At 49.4% G+C, this 20,391-nt stretch overlaps 1 long non-coding RNA gene across 1 annotated transcript in view; it reads right to left on the bottom strand.

Moving 5' to 3' along the window:
* Window positions 1–1,942: 1,942 nt before the first annotated feature.
* LOC124020824 overlaps window positions 1,943–20,391 on the bottom strand; it is a 20,374-nt gene continuing 1,925 nt past the window's right edge. The window contains exons 3-4 of the long non-coding RNA XR_006836155.1: window positions 15,610–15,797; window positions 1,943–2,177 (exon numbers count right to left, since the gene is read on the bottom strand). This is a non-coding gene — a long non-coding RNA (uncharacterized LOC124020824). The remainder of the gene's footprint in view (window positions 2,178–15,609; window positions 15,798–20,391) is intronic.

Genomic DNA, 20,391 nt, shown 5'->3' with positions numbered 1-20,391 from the left:
CACACTTCCTGACATGGATTTGACATGGATGGACAGTCCCTCTAGGCAATGCTTACACGAATCCTATTCTTTAAAATCCTAGCGTGACGACACTATTTGTTTCCTCTGCTCTGAGACCGCCATCATTTTGATGTCGTCTGTGGTGACGAGGGGCGTTGTACAAAACAAAGTCATCAGTGAACGGTTCATCTCCAACCGATCAGAGTATCAAAGCCAACGACACAAACCGCCGCTTTACCCACGTGTTCTGGCACTGGCCCAACCCATCCGTTTCTGGACCAATCAAACAAACCCGAATATGTCCGCGTTTGGTTAAGGATCTGGGGGGTACTCAGATCGCGACCAGAAGAAACTAACGTCTGTGGGAGTGGCCTAGCGTTTGTCCGGAGCGAGGGGTCTGGTTGCCAGGCAGTTCAAATCTATGGTGGGGAGAGCACAGCTCTAAAGGTGGAGACTCTGGGAAAATCTCCTCTCTCTCACCTTCTCAAAACCTCAAAGTCAGAAGGGAGAGCCTCTGACTTTTTTCATCCAATGGGTTTTGAGGAGGAAACGAGGAGAGAGGACACGAGGAAGATGCCATTGAGATTCTCCCTCTACCAGCCACTAGTGTCACCTTTGACCCCCAGACATCAGTGGGTGTGGGATGTCAACACTGATTGAACTGAACCAGACGGGGCCACGATCGGCTCACCTTGCAGCACCGCATCATATCCGTCAAACAGGGACGCAGTAGAACCGGGCCACTCAACACCGGTCTGTCCCAATGTCTTGTTTACCGGGAGGAGACGGCAGCCAAGATGCCTGAACGATAAGCAGAGAGCTAGCGGATGGGGCAGGAAGTGTGTCTGCGGGACAGGTGTAGGTGGGTGTCTGCGGGACAGATAGGTGTGGGTGTCTGCGGGACAGGCATTTGTGGGTGTCTGTGGGACATATGTGTGTGTTGGTCGGCAGGACGGGTGTGTGTGGGTGTCTGCGGGACAGGTGTGTGTGGGTGTCTGCGGGACAGGTGTGTGTGTTGGTGTGCAGGACAGGTGTATGTGTGGGTCTGCGGGACAGGTGTGTGTGGGTGTCTGCGGGACAGGTGTATGTGTGGGTCTGCAGGACAGGTGTATGTGTGGGTCTGCAGGACAGGTGTATGTGTGGGTCTGCAGGACAGGTGTGTGTGTGGGTCTGCAGGACAGGTGTGTGTGTTGGTCTGCAGGACAGGCGTGTGTGTTGGTCTGCAGGACAGGCGTGTGTGATGGTCTGCAGGACAGGTGTGTGTGTGGGTCTGCAGGACAGGTGTGTGTGTTGGTCTGCAGGACAGGTGTGTGTGTTGGTCTGCAGGACAGGTGTCTGTTGGTCTGCAGGACAGGTGTGTGTGGGTCTGCAGGACAGGTGTGTGTTGGTCTGCAGGACAGGTGTGTGTGTGAGTGTGTGGGGGTCTGCAGGACAGGTGTGTGTGTGGGTGTGTGGGGGTCTGCAGGACAGGTGGGTGTGGGGGTCTGCAGGACAGGTGTGTGTGTGGGTGTGTGGGGGTCTGCAGGACAGGTGTGTGTGGGGGTCTGCAGGACAGGTGTGTGTGGGGGTGTGTGGGGGTCTGCAGGACAGGTGTGTGTGTGTGTGGGGGGTCTGCAGGACTTCAAAAGAACCGAACGGGGGCTAATGTATAAAAAAACAACTCCACAAAATATCTGAATGACAGACTGGGCACTGCTCCCCCTCCCTCTCCTTCTCTATTCTCTGGAATACAAGAACGCAGTCTGAATCCAGGTAGCGAACACATGGAGCACAAACAGCAGAGTCTCTGGCACGACTTCCAACGAGTGTGTGGAGAGAGAAACCAGTAGAACAATGCCTAGCCTGTTACAATAGAACGGCAGCAATGAAATAGAGCTCATTCTGTTCTGAGCACTGTTCTAGCTGTTGATATCAACTCACAGAGAAAACACACAACCACATATTGGCAATGGAGACATTTTAGATTCCTTTATTCGTTCGTTTCATGTTTTTGAACTCTTGTAAAACTATTTGAAGGTGCACACTGGATTCACAATGGGTTTGAATACATCACAATCCACTTTGAGCCTGGAATTTCATGTTAATAAAAAGGTAGGGGGAACAGTGTGTTGGGGCGTCCGCTCTGTATGTCCCTCTATGGTAGCCGTAGTCATCTGATCACAATCCTCATTTCTTACCTGGAGACAATAAAAACATAATATCAGAGGAAATAACAGTTGGATCTTATAAAACTTTATTGAGACACACAAGTCTTAACAACCATGAAAAATGTCCAAAGAAATGTGTTTTCCTTGATCAGCACTGTAACATGTTAACTTTCAGTCAGAAAAACTACTAGGCCTATAACCTGTTATAAACTGTTATTAAGCTTGTTAGGCCTATAACCTGTTATAAACTGTTAAGAAGCTTGTTAGGCCTATAACCTGTTATAAACGGTTAAGAAGGCCTATAACCTGTTATAAACTTAGGCCTATAACCTGTTATAAACTGTTAAGAAGCTTGTTAGGCCTATAACCTGTTATAAACGGTTAAGAAGCTTGTTAGGCCTATAACCTGTTATAAACTGTTATTAAGCTTGTTAGGCCTATAACCTGTTATAAACTGTTAAGAAGCTTGTTAGGCCTATAACCTGTTATAAACTGTTAAGAAGGAAGCTTGCTTGGCCTATTATAACCCATTATACACTGTTACGAAGGAAGCTTGCTTGGCCTATTATAACCCATTATACACTGTTACGAAGGAAGCTTGCTTGGCCTATTATAACCTGTTATACACTGTTAAGAAGGAAGCTTGCTAGGCCTATTATGACCTGTTATACACTGTTAAGGAAGCTTGCTAGGCCTATTATGACCTGTTATACACTGTTAAGAAGGAAGCTTGCTTGAATATCAAAGTGTTAACAGACTCTTCCAGACATGGAATTCTCTTTAACTATTCAGACTCATCACCATCTTGAGACAAACCAGGATTGGAATTATATTGGCACAAACACACATTAGTCTCTTCACTTCTCAACACACACACACACGCACACGCACACGCACACACACACACACCACTACTATGATGATGGAGAGGGATAGACTGGGAGTGTGTGCGTGTCCTGGTTTAGCTCAAGACGATGAATCTGAAGAATAGACATGTAGACACAATTCCTGGTCTGGAAGCATCTGGAAGAGTTCTGGACTGAAGTGGGAATCTGGTGTTGAATAAAGAACACATCAGAGTAACTGATATAATGACCTACAGACAACCAGTTAGACAGTCAGAGAGGGAGACAACCAGTTAGACAGTCAGAGAGGGAGACAACCAGTTAGACAGTCAGAGAGGGAGACAGGCAGACAACCAGTTAGACAGTCAGAGAGGGAGACAACCAGTTAGACAGTCAGAGAGGGAGACAACCAGTTAGACAGTCAGAGAGGGAGACAACCAGTTAGACAGTCAGAGAGGGAGACAACCAGTTAGACAGTCAGAGAGGGAGACAACCAGTTAGACAGTCAGAGAGGGAGACAACCAGTTAGACAGTCAGAGAGGGAGACAACCAGTTAGACAGTCAGAGAGGGAGACAACCAGTTAGACAGTCAGAGAGGGAGACAACCAGTTAGACAACCAGTTAGACAGTCAGAGAGGGAGACAACCAGTTAGACAGTCAGAGAGGGAGACAACCAGTTAGACAGTCAGAGAGGGAGACAACCAGTTAGACAGTCAGAGAGGGAGACAACCAGTTAGACAGTCAGAGAGGGAGACAACCAGTTAGACAGTCAGAGAGGGAGACAACCAGTTAGACAGTCAGAGAGGGAGACAACCAGTTAGACAGTCAGAGAGGGAGACAACCAGTTACAACCAGTTAGACAGTCAGAGAGGGAGACAACCAGTTAGACAGTCAGAGAGGGAGACAGCCAGTTAGACAGTCAGAGAGGGAGACAGCCAGTTAGACAGTCAGAGAGGGAGACAGCCAGTTAGACAGTCAGAGAGGGAGACAGCCAGTTAGACAGTCAGAGAGGGAGACAACCAGTTAGACAGTCAGAGAGGGAGACAGCCAGTTAGACAGTCAGAGAGGGAGACAGTTAGACAGTCAGAGAGGAGACAACCAGTTAGACAGTCAGAGAGGGAGACAACCAGTTAGACAGTCAGAGAGGGAGACAACCAGTTAGACAGTCAGAGAGGGAGACAACCAGTTAGACAGTCAGAGAGGGAGACAACCAGTTAGACAGTCAGAGAGGGAGACAACCAGTTAGACAGTCAGAGAGGGAGACAACCAGTTAGACAGTCAGAGAGGGAGACAACCAGTTAGACAGTCAGAGAGGGAGACAACCAGTTAGACAGTCAGAGAGGGAGACAACCAGTTAGACAGTCAGAGAGGGAGACAACCAGTTAGACAGTCAGAGAGGGAGACAACCAGTTAGACAGTCAGAGAGGGAGACAGTTAGACAGTCAGAGAGGGAGACAACCAGTTAGACAGTCAGAGAGGGAGACAGTTAGACAGTCACAACCAGTTAGACAGTCAGAGAGGGAGACAACCAGTTAGACAGTCAGAGAGGGAGACAACCAGTTAGACAGTCAGAGAGGGAGACAACCAGTTAGACAGTCAGAGAGGGAGACAACCAGTTAGACAGTCAGAGAGGGAGACAACCAGTTAGACAGTCAGAGAGGGAGACAACCAGTTAGACAGTCAGAGAGGGAGACAACCAGTTAGACAGTCAGAGAGGGAGACAACCAGTTAGACAGTCAGAGAGGGAGACAACCAGTTAGACAGTCAGAGAGGGAGACAACCAGTTAGACAGTCAGAGAGGGAGACAACCAGTTAGACAGTCAGAGAGGGAGACAACCAGTTAGACAGTCAGAGAGGGAGACAACCAGTTAGACAGTCAGAGAGGGAGACAACCAGTTAGACAGTCAGAGAGGGGGAGACAACCAGTTAGACAGTCAGAGAGGGAGACAACCAGTTAGACAGTCAGAGAGGGAGACAACCAGTTAGACAGTCAGAGAGGGAGACAACCAGTTAGACAGTCAGAGAGGGAGACAACCAGTTAGACAGTCAGAGAGGGAGACAACCAGTTAGACAGTCAGAGAGGGAGACAACCAGTTAGACAGTCAGAGAGGGAGACAGCCAGTTAGACAGTCAGAGAGGGAGACAACCAGTTAGACAGTCAGAGAGGGAGACAGGGAGACAACCAGTTAGACAGTCAGAGAGGGAGACAACCAGTTAGACAGTCAGAGAGGGAGACAACCAGTTAGACAGTCAGAGAGGGAGACAACCAGTTAGACAGTCAGAGAGGGAGACAACCAGTTAGACCAGTTAGACAGTCAGAGAGGGAGACAGGGAGACAACCAGTTAGACAGTCAGAGAGGGAGACAGGCAGACAACCAGTTAGACAGTCAGAGAGGGAGACAACCAGTTAGACAGTCAGAGAGGGAGACAACCAGTTAGACAGTCAGAGAGGGAGACAACCAGTTAGACAGTCAGAGAGGGAGACAACCAGTTAGACAGTCAGAGAGGGAGACAGGCAGACAACCAGTTAGACAGTCAGAGAGGGACAGGCACAACCAGTTAGACAGTCAGAGAGGGAGACAACCAGTTAGACAGTCAGAGAGGGAGACAAGACAACCAGTTAGACAGTCAGAGAGGGAGACAGTTAGACAGTCAGAGAGGGAGACAACCAGTTAGACAGTCAGAGAGGGAGACAACCAGTTAGACAGTCAGAGAGGGAGACAACCAGTTAGACAGTCAGAGAGGGAGACAACCAGTTAGACAGTCAGAGAGGGAGACAACCAGTTAGACAGTCAGAGAGGAGACAGGCAGACAACCAGTTAGACAGTCAGAGAGGGAGACAACCAGTTAGAGACAACCAGTTAGACAGTCAGAGAGGGAGACAGTCAGAGAGGGAGACAACCAGTTAGACAGTCAGAGAGGGAGACAACCAGTTAGACAGTCAGAGAGGGAGACAACCAGTTAGACAGTCAGAGAGGGAGACAACCAGTTAGACAGTCAGAGAGGGAGACAACCAGTTAGACAGTCAGAGAGGGAGACAACCAGTTAGACAGTCAGAGAGGGAGACAGGCAGACAACCAGTTAGACAGTCAGAGAGGGAGACAACCAGTTAGACAGTCAGAGAGGGAGACAACCAGTTAGACAGTCAGAGAGGGAGACAACCAGTTAGACAGTCAGAGAGGGAGACAACCAGTTAGACAGTCAGAGAGGGAGACAACCAGTTAGACAGTCAGAGAGGGAGACAACCAGTTAGACAGTCAGAGAGGGAGACAACCAGTTAGACAGTCAGAGAGGGAGAGACAACCAGTAGGGAGACAACCAGTTAGACAGTCAGAGAGGGAGACAAGACAACCAGTTAGACAGTCAGAGAGGGAGACAGGCAGACAACCAGTTAGACAGTCAGAGAGGGAGACAGGCAGACAACCAGTTAGACAGTCAGAGAGGGAGACAACCAGTTAGACAGTCAGAGAGGGAGACAACCAGTTAGACAGTCAGAGAGGGAGACAACCAGTTAGACAGTCAGAGAGGGAGACAACCAGTTAGACAGTCAGAGAGGGAGACAACCAGTTAGACAGTCAGAGAGGGAGACAACCAGTTAGACAGTCAGAGAGGGAGACAAGACAACCAGTTAGACAGTCAGAGAGGGAGACAGGCAGACAACCAGTTAGACAGTCAGAGAGGGAGACAGGCAGACAGCCAGTTAGACAGTCAGAGAGGGAGACAACCAGTTAGACAGTCAGAGAGGCAGACAACCAGTTAGACAGTCAGAGAGGGAGACAACCAGTTAGACAGTCAGAGAGGGAGACAACCAGTTAGACAGTCAGAGAGGGAGACAACCAGTTAGACAGTCAGAGAGGGAGACAGGCAGACAACCAGTTAGACAGTCAGAGAGGGAGACAGGCAGACAACCAGTTAGACAGTCCGAGAGGGAGACAACCAGTTAGACAGTCCGAGAGGGAGACAACCAGTTAGACAGTCCGAGAGGGAGACAACCAGTTAGACAGTCAGAGAGGGAGACAACCAGTTAGACAGTCAGAGAGGGAGACAACCAGTTAGACAGTCAGAGAGGGAGACAGGCAGACAACCAGTTAGACAGTCAGAGAGGGAGACAACCAGTTAGACAGTCAGAGGGAGACAGGCAGACAACCAGTTAGACAGTCAGAGAGGGAGACAGGCAGACAACCAGTTAGACAGTCAGAGAGGGAGACAGGCAGACAACCAGTTAGACAGTCAGAGAGGCAGACAACCAGTTAGACAGTCAGAGAGGCAGACAACCAGTTAGACAGTCAGAGAGGGAGACAACCAGTTAGACAGTCAGAGAGGGAGACAACCAGTTAGACAGTCAGAGAGGGAGACAACCAGTTAGACAGTCAGAGAGGGAGACAACCAGTTAGACAGTCAGAGAGGGAGACAGGCAGACAACCAGTTAGACAGTCCGAGAGGGAGACAACCAGTTAGACAGTCCGAGAGGGAGACAACCAGTTAGACAGTCCGAGAGGGAGACAACCAGTTAGACAGTCAGAGAGGGAGACAACCAGTTAGACAGTCAGAGAGGGAGACAACCAGTTAGACAGTCAGAGAGGGAGACAGGCAGACAGTTAGACAGTCAGAGAGGGAGACAACCAGTTAGACAGTCAGAGAGGGAGACAACCAGTTAGACAGTCAGAGAGGGAGACAGGCAGACAACCAGTTAGACAGTCAGAGAGGGAGACAGGCAGACAACCAGTTAGACAGTCAGAGAGGGGAGACAACCAGTTAGACAGTCAGAGAGGGAGACAACAGCAGTTAGACAGTCAGAGAGGACAGGAGACAACCAGTTAGACAGTCAGAGAGGGAGACAGGCAGACAACCAGTTAGACAGTCAGAGAGGGAGACAACCAGTTAGACAGTCAGAGAGGGAGACAACCAGTTAGACAGTCAGAGAGGGAGACAGGCAGACAACCAGTTAGACAGTCAGAGAGGGAGACAGGCAGACAGCCAGTTAGACAGTCAGAGAGGGAGACAGGCAGACAGCCAGTTAGACAGTCAGAGAGGGAGACAGGCAGACAGCCAGTTAGACAGTCAGAGAGGGAGACAACCAGTTAGACAGTCAGAGAGGAAGACAGGCAGACAGCCAGTTAGACAGTCAAAGAGGGAGACAACCAGTTAGACAGTCAGAGAGGGAGACAGGCAGACTACCAGTTAGACAGTCAGAGAGGGAGACAGGCAGACAACCAGTTAGACAGTCAGAGAGGGAGACAGGCAGACAACCAGTTAGACAGTCAGAGAGGGAGACAGGCAAACAACCAGTTAGACAGTCAGAGACGGAGACAGGCAGACAGCCAGTTACAGTCAGAGAGGGAGACAGGCAGACTACCAGTTAGACAGTCAAAGAGGGAGACAGGCAGACAGCCAGTTACAGTCAGAGAGGGAGACAGGCAGACTACCAGTTAGACAGTCAAAGAGGGAGACAACCAGTTAGACAGTCAGAGAGGGAGACAGGCAGACTACCAGTTAGACAGTCAAAGAGGGAGACAGGCAGACAGCCAGTTAGACAGTCAGAGAGGGAGACAACCAGTTAGACAGTCAGAGAGGAAGACAGGCAGACAACCAGTTAGACAGTCAAAGAGGGAGACAGGCAGACAGCCAGTTAGACAGTCAAAGAGGGAGACAACCAGTTAGACAGTCAGAGAGGGAGACAGGCAGACTACCAGTTAGACAGTCAGAGAGGGAGACAGGCAGACAACCAGTTAGACAGTCAGAGAGGGAGACAGGCAGACTACCAGTTAGACAGTCAGAGAGGGAGACAGGCAGACAACCAGTTAGACAGTCAGAGAGGGAGACAGGCAGACAACCAGTTAGACAGTCAGAGAGGGAGACAACCAGTTAGACAGTCAGAGGGGGAGACAGGCAGACAGCCAGTTAGACAGTCAAAGAGGGAGACAGGCAGACTACCAGTTAGACAGTCAGAGACGGAGACAGGCAGACAGCCAGTTAGACAGTCACATAGACAAGCACAAATAAAGAGAAACAGAGAAACGGAGACAGACAGGCCACGTCTCACTGAAAACTAAACAGTGTGTCCCTTCCCCCAGACCCATCCACCCTTCATCCCTTCCCCCAGACTCATCCACCCTTCATCCCTTCCCCCAGACCCATCCACCCTTCATCCCTTCCCCCAGACCCATCTACCCTTCATCCCTTCCCCCAGACCCATCTACCCTTCATCCCTTCCCCCAGACCCATCCACCCTTCATCCCTTCCCCCAGACCCATCTACCCTTCATCCCTTCCCCCAGACCCATCCACCCTTCATCCCTTCCCCAGACCCATCCCTTCATCCCTTCCCCCAGACCCATCGGCCCTCATCCCTTCCCCCCAGACCCATCTACCCTTCATCCCTTCCCCCAGACCCATCTACCCTTTATCCCTTCCCCCAGACCCATCCACCCTTCATCCCTTCCCCCAGACCCATCTACATGGAGTCCACAATACCATCCTGTCTCCTCCCCTCCCCTCCACTCTTTCTTTTTAATTAGACTTTCTTCTTTGATAAAGAGGAGCAGGATGCCAGCCACAGCTCCCACGTCACCAGAAAACACTACTACAACTAGCCACAGCTCCCACTCCACCAGAAAACACTACAACAACTAGCCACAGCTCCCACTCCACCAGAAAACACTACAACAACTAGCCACAGCTCCCACGCCACCAGAAAACACTACTACAACTAGCCACAGCTCCCACGCCACCAGAAAACACTACTACAACTAGCCACAGCTCCCACTCCGCCAGAAAAACTACTACAACTAGCCACAGCTCCCACACCAGCAGAAAACACTACAACTAGCCACAGCTCCCACACCACAACAACTAGACACAGCTCCCACGTCACCAGAAAACACTACAACAACTAGCCACAGCTCCCACACCACCAGAAAACAATACAACAACTAGCCACAGCTCCCACACCACCAGAAAACACTACTACAACTAGCCACAGCTCCCACACCACCAGAAAACACTACTACAACTAGCCACAGCTCCCACGCCACCAGAAAACAACACAACAACTAGCCACAGCTCCCACGCCACCAGAAAACACTACAACAACTAGCCACAGCTCCCACACCACCAGAAAACACTACAACAACTAGCCACAGCTCCCACGCCACCAGAAAACAACACAACAACGAGCCACAGCTCCCACGCCACCAGAAAACACAACAACTAGCCACAGCTCCCACGCCACCAGAAAACACTACAACAACTAGCCACAGCTCCCACGTCACCAGAAAACACTACTACAACTAGCCACAGCTCCCACTCCGCCAGAAAAACTACTACAACTAGCCACAGCTCCCACACCAGCAGAAAACACTACAACTAGCCACAGCTCCCACACCACAACAACTAGACACAGCTCCCACGTCACCAGAAAACACTACAACAACTAGCCACAGCTCCCACACCACCAGAAAACAATACAACAACTAGCCACAGCTCCCACACCACCAGAAAACACTACTACAACTAGCCACAGCTCCCACACCACCAGAAAACACTACTACAACTAGCCACAGCTCCCACGCCACCAGAAAACAACACAACAACTAGCCACAGCTCCCACGCCACCAGAAAACACTACAACAACTAGCCACAGCTCCCACGCCACCAGAAAACACTACAACAACTAGCCACAGCTCCCACGCCACCAGAAAACAACACAACAACTAGCCACAGCTCCCACGCCACCAGAAAACACAACAACTAGCCACAGCTCCCACGCCACCAGAAAACACTACAACAACTAGCCACAGCTCCCCCGTCACCGGAAAACACTACAACAACTAGCCACAGCTCCCACGTCACCAGAAAACAATACAACAACTAGCCACAGCTCCCACGCCACCAGAAAACAATACAACAACTAGCCACAGCTCCCCCGTCACCAGAAAACAATACAACAACTAGCCACAGCTCCCCCGTCACCAGAAAACAATACAACAACTAGCCACAGCTCCCACACCACCAGAACTAGCCACAGCTCCCACGTCACCAGAAAACACTACAACAACTAGCCACAGCTCCCACACCACCAGAAAACAACACAACAACTAGCCACAGCTCCCACGCCACCAGAAAACACAACAACTAGCCACAGCTCCCACGCCACCAGAAAACACTACAACAACTAGCCACAGCTCCCACACCACCAGAAAACAACACAACAACTAGCCACAGCTCCCACGCCACCAGAAAACAATACAACAACTAGCCACAGCTCCCACGCCACCAGAAAACAATACAACAACTAGCCACAGCTCCCACGTCACCGGAAAACACTACAACTAGCCACAGCTCCCACGTCACCAGAAAACACTACAACAACTAGCCACAGCTCCCACGTCACCAGAAAACACTACAACAACTAGCCACAGCTCCCACACCACCAGAAAACACTACAACAACTAGCCACAGCTCCCACACCACCAGAAAACACCACAACAACTAGCCACAGCTCCCACGTCACCAGAAAACACTACAACAACTAGCCACAGCTCCCCCGTCAACAGAAAACACTACAACAACTAGCCACAGCTCCCACGTCACCAGAAAACACTACAACAACTAGCCACAGCTCCCACGTCACCAGAAAACACTACAACAACTAGCCACAGCTCCCACGTCACCAGAAAACACTACAACAACTAGCCACAGCTCCCACGTCACCAGAAAACAATACAACAACTAGCCACAGCTCCCCCGTCACCAGAAAACACTACTACAACTAGCCACAGCTCCCCCGTCACCAGAAAACACTACTACAACTAGCCACAGCTCCCACACCACCAGAAAACAATACAACAACGAGTGAGACCATCCTTCCCACAAATAAAGCAGAAAAACAACCAAAACAGCTGGAGCACCGCGACCACCAGCTCCACCACAACAGAGCAAGCCCAGGCTCCGGAGCGCCAGACAACAGGGGCCCGCAGTGTTTCATGTGGCCCAGAAGGGAGAACTCTGACTGGGGCTGCGTGTCAGCAGAGGTCCCCTGGGGGTGGAGGCGAAACCATCCTGAACTAATAAATGTGTGTGTAAAGGGGTGTGTGTACCGTTCCCCCAGAACAGCATCCTTATCTTTTGACTCATCTGCTGGTTCTTTTTCAACTTCCTGTTGACTGTGGTTTTAAAGACGGCCCTTCGGAGTGTAGTGTGTGTGTGTGTGTGTGTGTGTGTGTGTGTGTGTGTGTGTGTGTGTGTGTGTGTGTGTGTGTGTGTGTGTGTGTGTGTGTGTGTGTGTGTGTGTGTGTGTGTGTGTGTGTGTGTGTGTGTGTTAAAATCTGAAATGGATTCATGTTTGAAAACAGGATGGGTGACTTTTAGGGCTGCATGATGTGGACCACCAACATGTTGAATTGTGATTTTTGATTTGGGACAGATATTGCAATTATGAATTGAGATTTTCACTTGGTAATTCCACCAGACATGGTTAAAACAAGGTTCAGGGTAGAGAACTAAAATGAGATGATATTAATTCATACATAGTGTGCCAACTAAATACGAAACTAAATTTAAAAATCAGTTATTAGAATTTGAATTATAGGTCAAAGTGCCTTAAAAACCTGTAGCACATAGCCTAGCGACAGCACATAGCCTAGCGACTGCACAGAGTCTAGCCCTCTCTATGTCAGTGTAAACAGGGTCAGCAGCCCTCTCTATGTCAGTGTAAACAGGGTCAGCAGCCCTCTCTATGTCAGTGTAAACAGGGCCAGCAGCCCTCTCTATGTCAGTGTAAACAGGGCCAGCAGCCCTCTCTATGTCAGTGTAAACAGGGCCAGCAGCCCTCTCTATGTCCTGTGTAGCTCAGTTGGTAGAGCATGGCAGGGTCAGCAGCCCTCTCTATGTCAGTGTAAACAGGGTCAGCAGCCCTCTCTATGTCAGTGTGAACAGGGTCCCAGGGACCACCCCTCTCATGTCAGTGTAAACAGGGTCAGCAGCCCTCTTATGTCAGTGTCAGGGTCAGTGTGAACAGGGGGCAGCAGCCCTCTCTATGTCAGTGTAACAGGGTCAGCATTCTCTATGTCATATGTAAACAGGGTCAGCAGCCCTCTCTATGTCAGTGTAAACAGGGTCAGCAGCCCTCTCTATGTCAGTGTAAACAGGGTCAGCAGCCCTCTCTATGTCAGTGTAAACAGGGTCAGCAGCCCTCTCTATGTCAGTGTAAACAGGGTCAGCATGCTGAAGAGGGAAACTACAATGTCTCATCAAATAGGAGACTGAACAGATGGACTAGGAATTGACAATCCAGTCATGATAGGATTAACTCTCCCTTTAAAACAATTAACAATTTGGTAGGTGCTTATAATTGTCCTATTTCACACTTGTAGTGTGTAGCAGTGTGTAATTGGTTAATGTGTTTGTAGCAGTGTGTAAGTGTGTAGCAGTGTGTAGCAGTGGGTAGCAGTGTGTAGCAGTGTGTAGCAGTGTGTAGCAGTGTGTAGCAGTGTGTAGCAGTGTGTAGCAGTGGGTAGCAGTGGGTAGCAGTGTGTAATTGGTTAATGTGTTTGTAGCAGTGTGTAGCAGTGGGTAGCAGTGTGTAGCAGTGGGTAGCAGTGTGTAGCAGTGTGTAATTGGTTAATGTGTTTGTAGCAGTGTGTAGCAGTGTGTAGCAGTGTGTAGCAGTGGGTAGCAGTGTGTAGCAGTGTGTAGCAGTGTGTAATTGGTTAATGTGTTTGTAGCAGTGTGTAGCAGTGTGTAATTGGTTAATGTGTTTGTAGCAGTGTGTATCAGTGTGTAGCAGTGGGTAGCAGTGTGTAGCAGTGGGTAGCAGTGTGTAGCAGTGGGTAGCAGTGGGTAGCAGTGGGTAGCAGTGTGTAGCAGTGGGTAGCAGTGTGTAATTGGTTAATGTGTTTGTAGCAGTGTGTAGCAGTGGGTAGCAGTGTGTAATTGGTTAATGTGTTTGTAGCAGTGTGTAGCAGTGTGTAATTGGTTAATGTGTTTGTAGCAGTGTGTAGCAGTGGGTAGCAGTGTGTAATTGGTTAATGTGTTTGTAGCAGTGTGTAGCAGTGTGTAGCAGTGGGTAGCAGTGGGTAGCAGTGTGTAGCAGTGGGTAGCAGTGTGTAATTGGTTAATGTGTTTGTAGCAGTGTGTAGCAGTGTGTAATTGGTTAATGTGTGTGTAGCAGTGTGTAGCAGTGGGTAGCAGTGGGTAGCAGTGTGTAATTGGTTAATGTGTTTGTAGCAGTGTGTAGCAGTGTGTAGCAGTGTGTAGCAGTGGGTAGCAGTGAGTAGCAGTGTGTAGCAGTGGGTAGCAGTGGGTAGCAGTGGGTAGCAGTGGGTAGCAGTGTGTAGCAGTGGGTATCAGTGTGTAGCAGTGGGTAGCAGTGGGTAGCAGTGGGTAGCAGTGGGTAGCAGTGTGTAGCAGTGGGTAGCAGTGTGTAATTGGTTAATGTGTTTGTAGCAGTGGGTAGCAGTGGGTAGCAGTGTGTAGCAGTGGGTAGCAGTGGGTAGCAGTGGGTAGCAGTGGGTAGCAGTGGGTAGCAGTGTGTAGCAGTGTGTAATTGGTTAATGTGTTTGTAGCAGTGTGTAGCAGTGTGTAGCAGTGTAGCAGTGTGTAGCAGTGGGTAGCAGTGGGTAGCAGTGTGTAGCAGTGGGTAGCAGTGTGTAGCAGTGTGTAATTGGTTAATGTGTTTGTAGCAGTGTGTAGCAGTGGGTAGCAGTGTGTAGCAGTGTGTAATTGGTTAATGTGTTTGTAGCAGTGTGTAGCAGTGGGTAGCAGTGGGTAGCAGTGTGTAATTGGTTAATGTGTTTGTAGCAGTGTGTGCTTGGTTAATGTGTTTGAAGCAGTGTGTAATTGGTTAATGTGTTTGTAGCAGTGTGTGATTGGTTAATGTGTTTGAAGCAGTGTGTAATTGGTTAATGTGTTTGAAGCAGTGTGTAATTGGTTAATGTGTTTGAAGCAGATCCTAACTCCCCCCGAGACATCCACAGAGTGAGCGGGGGGTTAAGTGCCTTGCTCAGGGGCACAACGTCAGATTGTTCACCGTGTCGGCTCCAGGATTATGAACCAGCGACCTTTTTGGCTACTGGCCCAACACTCTGACCTCGAGGCTTCCTGCCGTCCTGGTGGAATTAGATCTGTCACACTCTTTAACAATGATGGAGAATTGCTGATGTTACCTTTATCCGTTAGGTAATAGGTCATTTTAGAGTGACCTCCCCTTTAACCCTGTATCAGTTAGGTAATAGGTTATTTTAGAGTGACCTCCCCTTTATCCGTTAGGTAATAGGTTATTTTAGAGTGATCTCCCCTTTAACCCTTTATCGGTTAGGTAATATGTTATTTTAGAGTGACCTCCCCTTTAACCCTTTATCAGTTAGGTAATAGGTCATTTTAGAGTGACCTACCCCTTTAACTCTTTATCAGTTAGGTAATAGGTCATTTTAGAGTGACCTCCCCTTTAACTCTTTATCAGTTAGGTAATAGGTCATTTTAGAGTGACCTCCCCTTTAACTCTTTATCAGTTAGGTAGTAGGTCATTTTAGAGTGACCTCCCCTTTAACTCCTTTATCAGTTAGGTAGTAGGTCATTTTAGAGTGACCTCCCCTTCAACAGGTCTGATTGGTAGCGTACCTGGCAGTTTGAGCCACTTGGGGACCTTGCCGGTGTCCGTCCTGACTGGTTTGGTGGCCTGGCTGTGTGTGTTCGGCTCCTCTTCCTCCTCCTCCTCAATCTCCCTGGTCCCCGCGGGGGCGTCTGGAAGGGGCTCCTCTGTTACCATGGAAGAGATGGAGGAAGGGGGCGAAGACCTGGGCATACAGCTGAGAGAGGGGGAGAGAGAGGGTGAGGAGAGAGGGGGGGAGAGAGGGTGAGGAGAGAGGGGGAGAGAGAGGAATGAAGGGAGAGAGAGGGGTGAGGAGAGAGGGGGAGAGAGAGGGTGAGGAGAGAGGGGGAGAGAGGGTGAGGAATGAAGGGAGAGCGAAAGGGATGGAGGAGAGGAAAGAGCATTCAGTCCACAGGATTTCATCAGATGTGTATTCTGAACACACACACACTTCCTGTACTTTAAAACCAATCTCTCTCTAGACCCCCAACTCTGGGAAATACATTTCTGGACTCCCCAGATGGGCAGAGGACGTGTTTGGGAAGCGGAGTGTGTGTGTGTGTGTGTGTGTGTGTGTCCCAGGGGGTTCAGGCTCTTTCATGTGGCCAAGACTAGTGACCTCAGAGGTTAGGAAAGGTCATGACATCACTATCGCATGACTTCCTGTCCAGGAGATGGAACAAACACATCCTCTCCTGACAGAACAACATTTCACCTTTGACCCAGGTGCCACATTATCAATAACTTAAACGTCCCTCTCTCTCTCTTTCCCTCCACTATATCAATATCTCTCTCTTACCCCCCTTTCCCACTCTCCCTCTCTCTCTCGCCCTCCCTCCCAGAAGTAGGGGAGAGGTAGAAGGTGCCCTGGCATCCCCTTTTTATTTTTTAAATATTTTTTACATTTTATTTCATCTTTATTTAACCAGGTAGGCTAGTTGAGAACAAGTTCTCATTTGCAACTGCGACCTGGCCAAGATAAAGCATAGCAGTGTGAACAGACAACACAGAGTTACACATGGAGTAAACAATTAACAAGTCAATATTACAGTAGAAAAAAAGGAGAGTCTATATACATCGTGTGCAAAAGGCATGAGGAGGTAGGCGAATAATTACAATTTTGCAGATTAACACTGGAGTGATAAATGATCAGATGGTCATGTACAGGTAGAGATATTGGTGTGCAAAAGAGCAGAAAATAAAATAAATAAAAACAGTATGGGGATGAGGTAGGTAAAAATGGGTGGGCTATTTACCGATAGACTATGTACAGCGGCAGCGATCGGTTAGCTGCTCAGATAGCAGATGTTTGAATTTGGTGAGGGAGATAAAAGTCTCCAACTTCAGCGATTTTTGCAATTCATTCCAGTCACAGGCAGCAGAGAACTGGAACTAAAGGCGGCCAAATGAGGTGTTGGCTTTAGGGATGATCAGTGAGATACACCTGCCGGAGCGCGTGCTACGGGTGGGTGTTGCCATCGTGACCAGTGAACTGAGATAAGGCGGAGCTTTACCTAGCATGGCCTTGTAGATGACCTGGAGCCAGTGGGTCTGGCGACGAATATGTAGCGAGGGCCAGCCGACTAGAGCATACAGGTCGCAGTGGTGGGTGGAATAAGGTGCTTTAGTGACAAAACGGATGGCACTGTGATAAACTGCATCCAGTTTGCTGAGTAGAGTGTTGGAAGCAATTTTGTAGATGACATCGCCGAAGTCGAGGATCGGTAGGATAGTCAGTTTTACTATGGTAAGTTTGGCGGCGTGAGTGAAGGAGGCTTTGTTGCGGAATAGAAAGCCGACTCTTGATTTGATTTTCGATTGGAGATGTTTGATATGAGTCTGGAAGGAGAGTTTACAGTCTAGCCACACACCTAGGTATTTATAGATGTCCACATATTCAAGGTCGGAACCATCCAGGTTGGTGATGCTGGTCAGGCGTGCGGGTGCAGGCAGCGAACGGTTGAAAAGCATGCATTTGGTTTTACTAGCGTTGAAGAGCAGTTGGAGGCCACGGAAGGAGTGTTGTATGGCATTGAAGCTCGTTTGGAGGTTAGATAGCACAGTGTCCAAGGACGGGCTGGAAGTATATAGAATGGTGTCGTCTGCGTAGAGGTGGATCAGGGAATCGTCCGCAGCAAGAGCAACATCATTGATATATACAGAGAAAAGAGTCGGCCCGAGAATTGAACCCTGTGGCACCCCCATAGAGACTGCCAGAGGACCGGACAGCATGCCCTCCGATTTGACACACTGAACTCTGTCTGCAAAGTAATTGGTGAACCAGGCAAGGCAGTCATCCGAAAAACCGAGGCTACTGAGTCTGCCGATAAGAATATGGTGATTGACAGAGTCGAAAGCCTTGGCAAGGTCGATGAAGACGGCTGCACAGTACTGTCTTTTATCGATGGCGGTTATGATATCGTTTAGTACCTTGAGCGTGGCTGAGGTGCACCCGTGACCGGCTCGGAAACCAGATTGCACAGCGGAGAAGGTACGGTGGGATTCGAGATGGTCAGTGACCTGTTTGTTGACTTGGCTTTCAAAGACCTTAGATAGGCAGGGCAGGATGGATATAGGTCTGTAATAGTTTGGGTCCAGGGTGTCTCCCCCTTTGAAGAGGGGGATGACTGCGGCAGCTTTCCAATCCTTGGGGATCTCAGACGGTATGAAAGAGAGGTTGAACAGGCTGGTAATAGGGGTTGCGACAATGGCGGCGGATAGTTCCAGAAATAGAGGGTCCAGATTGTCAAGCCCAGCTGATTTGTACGGGTCCAGGTTTTGCAGCTCTTTCAGAACATCTGCTATCTGGATTTGGGTAAAGGAGAACCTGGAGAGGATTGGGCGAGGAGCTGCGAGGGGGCGGAGCTGTTGGCCGAGGTTGGAGTAGCCAGGCGGAAGGCATGGCCAGCCGTTGAGAAATGCTTGTTGAAGTTTTCGATAATCATGGGTTTATCAGTGGTGACTGTGTTACCTAGCCTCAGTGCAGTGGGCAGCTGGGAGGAGGTGCTCTTGTTCTCCATGGACTTCACAGTGTCCCAGAACTTCTTGGAGTTGGAGCTACAGGATGCAAACTTCTGCCTCAAGAAGCTGGCCTTAGCTTTCCTGACTGCATGTATTGGTTCCTGACTTCCCTGAACAGTTGCATATCGCGGGGACTATTCGATGCTATTGCTGTCCGCCACAGGATGTTTTTGTGCTGGTCGAGGGCAGTCAGGTCTGGAGTGAACCAAGGGCTATATCTGTTCTTAGTTCTGCATTTTTTGAACGGAGCATGCTTATCTAAAATGGTGAGGAAGTTACTTTTAAAGAATGACCAGGCATCCTCAACTGACGGGATGAGGTCAATGTCCTTCCAGGATACCCGGGCCAGGTCGATAAGAAAGGCCTGCTCACAGAAGTATTTTAGGGAGTATATGACAGTGATGAGGGGTGGTCGTTTGACTGCGGCTCCGTAGCGGATACAGGCAATGAGGCAGTGATCGCTGAGATCCTGGTTGAAGACAGCGGAGGTGTATTTGGAGGGCCAGTTGGTCAGGATGACATCTATGAGGGTGCCCTTGTTTACAGATTTAGGGTTGTACCTGGTGGGTTCCTTGATGATTTGTGTGAGATTGAGGGCATCTAGCTTAGATTGTAGGACTGCTGGGGTGTTAAGCATATCCCAGTTTAGGTCACCTAACAGAACAAATTCTGAAGCTAGATGGGGGGCGATCAATTCACAAATGGTGTCCAGGGCACAGCTGGGAGCTAAGGGGGGTCGGTAGCAGGCGGCAACAGTGAGAGACTTATTTCTGGAGAGAGTCATTTTTAAAATTAGTAGTTCGAACTGTTTGGCTATGGACCTGGAAAGTATGACATTACTTTGCAGGCTATCTCTGCAGTAGACTGCAACTCCTCCCCCTTTGGCAGTTCTATCTTGATGGAAAATGTTATAGTTGGGTATGGAAATCTCTGAATTTTTGGTGGCCTTCCTGAGCCAGGATTCAGACACGGCAAGGACATCAGGGTTAGCAGAGTATGCTAAAGCAGTGAGTAAAACAAACTTAGGGAGGAGACTTCTGATGTTGACATGCATGAAACCAAGGCTTTTTCGATCACAGAAGTAAACAAATGAGGGTGAAGCTAATAGTGGAATGAGGGACAGGAGAAGGAGAGAGAGGTGAAGAGAGGAGTGGATGGATGAAGGGGGAGATGGGTTAGTGAGGTGTGTGTGTGTCCTCGACCGATGGTGGAGGGGGCAACATGTGGGGGTCAGATTGGGGAAATGGCTCTATCTTTAGAGGAAGGGGGAGGTGGGGGTGTGTCCGTGCGTTTGGCCGGAACCCTACAAAGGGATTCTGATGATGACAGTGCTGTGACAGGAACATAGAGCCGTCGCCCGGGGAAACACAGCCGAGCCGTGTTGCCACGACGATGGGGCAGTTCCACCAACAGGAAGTTCTGATCCTCTCCTTCTCACACACACAAATAAAATGTTGTTGTGTGAGCCCAGTCACGGACCAGGATGTCTTGCTCCCAGGCAGACTAAATAACTTTTTTGCCCGCTTTGAGGACAATACAGTGCCACTGACACGGCCCGCAACTAAAACATGCGGACTCTCCTTCACTGCAGCCGACGTGAGGAAAACATTTAAACGTGTCAACCCTCGCATGGCTGCAGGCCCAGACGGCATCCCCAGCCGCGCTCTCAGAGCATGCTCAGACCAGCTGGCCGGTGTGTTTACGGACATATTCAATCAATCCCTATACCAGTCTGTTGTTCCCACATGCTTCAAGAGGGCCACCATTGTTCCTGTTCCCAAGAAAGCTAA

Source organism: Oncorhynchus gorbuscha, unplaced genomic scaffold (assembly GCF_021184085.1).
Source record: "Oncorhynchus gorbuscha isolate QuinsamMale2020 ecotype Even-year unplaced genomic scaffold, OgorEven_v1.0 Un_scaffold_928, whole genome shotgun sequence".
NCBI lineage: Eukaryota > Metazoa > Chordata > Actinopteri > Salmoniformes > Salmonidae > Oncorhynchus > Oncorhynchus gorbuscha.
This window is presented reverse-complemented; position numbering and strand designations above follow the sequence as displayed.